Genomic DNA, 6,507 nt, shown 5'->3' on the forward strand with positions numbered 1-6,507 from the left:
GATTATTCAAGAAAAGTATGGGTGTATCTAATGAAAAGGAAAAATGAAGTTTTGGATGTATTTCTAAAATGGAAGAAGATGGTGGAGACCCAGACTGGTCAAAAAGTCAAACGACTTCGATCAGACAATGGTACTGAGTACAAGAATGATCTATTTCTACAAGTATGTCACGATGAAGGCATTGTACGACACTTCACTGTTCGAGATACACCACAACAGAATGGGGTGGCAGAACGTATGAATCGGACTATACTGGAGAAAGTTCGATGTATGTTGTCCAATGCTGGATTGGGCAAAGAATTTTGGGCTGAGGCAGTTACATATACGTGCCATCTAATTAATCGGTTGCCATCAGCTACAATAAATGGAAAAACTCCTATGGAGAGGTGGGCTGGTAAACCTGCTACTAATTATGATTCTTTACATGTTTTTGGTTCCACTGCATATTATTATGTAAAAGAATCTAAGTTAGACCCAAGAGCAAAGAAATCATTATTCATGGGTATAACTGGTGGAGTAAAAGGATACCGTCTCTGGTGTCCTGATACAAGGAAAATAATTTTTTAGTAGAGATGTGACTTTTGATGAATCAACCATGATGAAGAACAATGATTCACAAAAGGATAACACAACTAGTGGCACTTTGCAGCAGGTGGAGCTTGAAAAGGTTAATGATGATCCAGCTAATATTGAAGGAACAAATGATGAAGAAGTTTTGACCCAAGAACTTCTACAGCAACATGATTCAATTGCATATAGAAGGCCAAGAAGAGAGATTCGTATGCCTGCTCGCTTTGATGATATGGTGGCCTATGCACTTCCAATTGCAGATGATGATGTTCCTTCTACTTACACAAAAGCAAGAAGTAACTCTGATGGTGTAAAGTGGAAGCAAGCTATGAATGAAGAAATGCAGTCTCTTCATAAAAATAGGACTTGGGAGTTGGTGACACTACCTAAAGGAAAGAAGGCAATTGGATGCAAATGGGTATATGCAAAGAAGGAAGGATTTCCTGATAAAAATGAAGTTCGATACAAGGCTAGATTGGTAGCAAAGGGTTACGCTCAGAAAGAAGGAATAGACTACAATGAAGTATTTTCTCCAGTTGTAAAGCATTCGTCTATTTGGATTTTGCTAGCCTTGGTTGCGCAATATGATCTTGAACTAGTTCAGCTCGATGTGAAGACCGCATTTTTACACGGTGATTTGGAAGAGGAAATCTATATGACTCAGCCAGATGGATTCAAGGTTGCTGATAAAGAAAATTGGGTTTGCAAACAGACAAAGTCGCTTTATGGATTGAAACAATCTCCGAGGCAGTGGTACAAGCGATTTGATCAGTTCATGAAAGGGCAAAGGTATACAAGAAGTAAATTTGATCATTGCGTGTATTTTCAGAAGCGACAAGAAGGATTTTTCATATACTTGCTCTTATATGCTGATGATATGTTGATAGCATCTAAGAGTAAAGTTAAATTGAGAGATTGAAGACTGAACTCAACCTTGAGTTTGAGATGAAAGATTTAGGTGAAGCTAAGAAGATCCTTAGCATGGAAATATGTAGGGATAGAGCTCATGACAGAGTTAGTTTGTCTCAGAAGCAATATTTAAAGAAGATACTACAGAAGTTTGGCATGAACGAGCAGACTAAAGCTGTAAGTACCCCGTTGGCTTCTCATTTCAAGCTTTCTGCACAACTATCTCCTTCGACAAATATGGAAAAAGAATACATGTTACAAGTTTCGTATTCTAATGCAGTAGGTAGCTTGATGTATGCAATGGTGTGTACAAGACCCGACATTTCACAGGCAGTTAGTATAGTGAGCAGGTATATGCATAATCCTGGAAAAGGACATTGGCAAGCTGTGAAATGGATTCTACGGTATATTCATAAGACCATGGATATTGGATTACTGTTCAAGCAGGATACTACACTTGGTAAAGGTGTTGTTGGGTACGTTGATTCTGATTATGCCGGTGATTTGGACAAACGAAAATCAACCACTGGTTATGTGTTTACTCTTGCTGGAGGACCAATAAGTTGGAAGTCTACACTGCAGTCTACAGTTGCGTTGTCAACCACAGAAGTTGAATACATGGCTGTAAAGGAAGCTATTTGGTTACAAGGTATGGTTAAAACCTTGGGATTGGTTCAGGAGCATATTAATGTGTATTGTGATAGTCAAAGTGCTATTCATTTAGCAAAGAATCAAGTCTATCATGCACGTACAAAGCATATCAACGTACGTTTCCATTTTGTGCGGAAAATTATTGATGAGGGGAAAATTCACCTTCAGAAGATTAAGACTGCAGATAATCCCGCAGATATGATGACCAATGTGGTAACAATCATCAAGTTCGAACATTGTTTGAACTTGATCAATATTCTGCATGTTTAACAGTTGAAGAAGGCACTATCAAGTGTTGTTGACAAAGGCAGAGAGAATTGTGTGAAGATAAGATTACTCGAATCAAATCTTCAAGGCGGAGATTATTGGGAATTATCCATATTTATGGAAAATCAAAGATATGGGTATCAAATAATAGAAAGTCAAAGATATAGGTATCAAATATTAGAAAGTCAAAGATATGGGTATCAAATATTGGAAAGTCAAAGATATGGGTATCGAGATATTAGCATAATAAAATCTGAGATATTTGCAATATATGGTCCCTAATTGTAAAGTGACTTTGCAAGTTGATCCCTGAACCTCAACTATAAATAAGCATGACCATCTCTCATTCTGTATCCCAAACTTGCCATTCTCTACTTAAGGCATTGTTTTCTCTCTCTCTCTTTGTAAATTCTCACTTGTATTTTGGAGTGAAATATATTTGGTAGTGCCCGAAGACGTAGGCAAAATTTGCTGAACCTCGTTAAATTCTTGTGTTTTTTATTGTATTATTCTGCATGAATTGTGAGTGTGATTGTAGTGATTTATTGTGCTATTGAATTACGATTAAGGGATATTCTGGCTAGGAAAGACCTGGTACTTAAGCGATCCTTGTGATCCACCTCTCTTTCCTGGGAATTGAACTTAGTGTGATTTTTTAGTACAATAATTTTACTCTTTTACATGCTTCTGCACAACACGAACATTGTTTGTATAAAAGCAAATCTTCATTTGTTTGTTTTTTTAGGTGTATTCGAACAATTAACAATCAAAATCAAATGAAAAAGTTTTATGTGATTTTTCATGGGAACCATGCATTTATAGTTCATGGCATGAGTGTGCTCTTAATGTTCCTGGAGAAAAGAGAAACATTTACAAGTCATTCGAAATTGAGATGGCTAAGGTTGAAGTGTTCAAGATGTTCCTCGGATTTGGGTCTGAAGAGGACGGGGAGGAGAGGTCAAGCTTTGAAGTTTCTTCATCTTGTGATTTGAGTTTGGAAAAATCTGAGGTTTGCATTGAGAATCCAAAAAACAGTATGAAACCTTGTAATGAAGGATTAAATAATTCCCATATGATGTATACATTTATTGCTGGCTACATTATTGGATTGAAGAATGGCAAAAAAATATTTGTTATCCAATTTCTCTGTTTAGATATTAATAGATGTGGAAGTGTTTTGTGATGTATATGCTGTTAAGGGGAGACTGTAAATTTAAAAGAAATTAAAAAACCTATATTTATATACGTGAAGGTGAATAATCTAATGGTTTTGGTTTTAAGAACAAAGTAATCAATGATCAAACATAAGAAGTGCAAAAGGTAACTTTTGTAGAGATTATTTTTGACAAAAAAATGTAACACCCCATATTCAGCTTAGACGTTACAGTTGAATCATGGAGATCACATCCAACAAATAGAAAATTCAATTGAATAACTCTTTTGAAAAAAAACACAACGATCTTCCAAAATCGTACCTTAATTGTGCTACTAAAATCAAAACCAATTTACTTGAAACATTTGTGTGCTGAAAACATTTCAAGAGAATTTCGATTAATCTTGCAGCGGAAAACCTTATAGTTTTTGTATATAAAACCGTGGTTCATTTTTAATCATCATAAGTTAAGTGCTCTTAAAACAATTAAAGCTTTTGCATAGTAAATATCTAAATAGTCCTAATCAAACTAAACAAAAATTAAAATGTCCAAAACAAAATAAAAACCCAAAATAGACTGAAAATGCCCATATTAAAGAAATAAAAAGTCCAAAGTACTTAAACAAAAAAGGTGAAATCTGAGCTCTAGAGTCACCGTCCAATTCCTAAGTCGTAGGATCACCTGAAACGACGCAATACACAGGCGTAAGCTTTAAGCCCAGTCTGTGATTTGGCCCATAATTTCAATACAAATAATCATAATCATCAATTTGTCTCATAGCATATCAGATTTCATATCAAGATATATTTTTATCATAACATAACATATTGTACCATATCATATCATATCATATCATATCATATCATATCATATCATATCATATCATATCATATCATATCATATCATATCATATCATATCATATCATATCATATCGTAACATACCAAAGCATATCATGTCTTACTCCTATCTGCTACCCACCATCTCCGTCCAGCCGTTCAAACCATATAGGACTACTAGAGTCCATCCATCCAATCATACCAATAGGTGGCCATGTGCCACTCATATAATTGCAGCTGAGTGCCATACATAAATTTGTAGTCTAGCCACCATAATTGCAGTATAAACTACCGTATAACACTTCCTCCATCATATCATAACCCCACCCCAAAACATAAACAAATCAATAATCATATATCATATTTACATATATCATAAATCATATGGCATACATACTTACATATTTCATACAAATCATAACATAGCACATGATTTAATGGTAATATTTCCTACTTAACATACCTCCTAAGCTTATCTGTATACACATACCGAAACTTAGCCCTTTTCGACCACATATGATGCCTATGGACCCAATTTTGAGTCCTTCAAATAGTCCCTAATCGGCCCTTAAAATTGGGCAAAAGCCCCACGCGACTCAAAAAACTAGCCCATGTGGTCCACACGGCCTACCACACAGTCTGTAAGGTTTCACACGGTCATGTACTCTACACGGGCTGTAAGATTTCACATGGTCGTGTGGTGCACACGATCTGCAAAGCTTCACATGATCGTGTGCTCCACACAGCCAAGCCACACGGGCTGTAAGATTTCATACAACCGTGTGGTGCACACGGTCTACAACACAGCTTGGCACACGACCATATGGCACTGGGTAGTTTTAAGGAACAACCCTTTTTTACGTATTCTTCCAAATTTTTAATGAATTTTTTTATTAGATCACACATCTGATATCGAAATTGATCACCCACACTATCAGAAACTCATGAACCCTACAAATAGTATCACAAAACCTCGATTACGACTTCAATTTAATATAATAACCCCCTAAAACACATTCTTTTCTCTTATAAAATCAGTCCCAAAAACCAAAATTGAGCTCTTACCACCCAAAGAACAACGTCCGGAACAAGCTTACTCCGTTAGAGGAACTTGATTTTTGAAGACTTCGCCTAACAACAATCATTAAGAATCATTTAACACAACGTCAAATGAAAATTCACACCAATAACCTAAATCTTGCTTAAGAACATACCAAACCTTAAATAATAGAAAATTACTTTAACAAAACTTACTCTACGCTTGAAATACGATTGAAGAATGAGACCACGCATGAACACACAGAAAGATATGATAACAAAAAAAACCAAAAATGAAGGGAAAACTCAAAGAAAGAAGAAAGAATAGCAAAAGATGAAAAAAGCAAAAGATGAAAAAGAAAAGAAAATAAACGTGAAGGAAAAAGAAGTGGAGTTATGGACAATTGCTTGATGGGTAAAATTAGGGATTTGATAATTCTAACAAATTAAATAAATAAAAATAATGATAATTCAAACATATCCTAACCCATCTTTTAAAAAAAAATTCTAATACAACTCAACTACCCACCAATAGCAAGGAAGCAAAAAGAATTCCTACTATGCAAACACAATGACTTGAACACAAGACCCTAGAGTAGGCTAACAAATTCCTTACCATCGAACCAGCAGAACCAAATTCAATTATATGACATACTTACACAAATTAAAACCAAGGAATTTTTAGGGCGTTACAAAAAAAAGGCCATAGTTGTAAAGTATATATGATGGGTTCAGTTTGCATAAGTGTCTTGTTGGTTCGAAACTGAATAATGCAACAAACACGAATGAAAATTGAGAAAATTAATCACAAATATTTAAGTGGAAAAATCCCTTTGAAGAGGATAAAAAACCACAAATAAAGAAACCTTCACTAACATGGAAAAAACCGTAAGGGGAGTACAAGATTGAGAAACAAATAAACTCTAAACCCAAAATACAAAGTTTTCCCAAAATCTCCATAAACTCTCTCAATTTTGTTGTTCTTCTGAACTATCTAAGGTTGCAAAGAGGCCTAATCGTGTACAAATATTACTAAAAAATCATTGAATAATCAAAGTTTAACTGAGAACATATATCAGA

Source organism: Gossypium hirsutum, chromosome D10 (assembly GCF_007990345.1).
Source record: "Gossypium hirsutum isolate 1008001.06 chromosome D10, Gossypium_hirsutum_v2.1, whole genome shotgun sequence".
Taxonomy (NCBI): domain Eukaryota; kingdom Viridiplantae; phylum Streptophyta; class Magnoliopsida; order Malvales; family Malvaceae; genus Gossypium; species Gossypium hirsutum.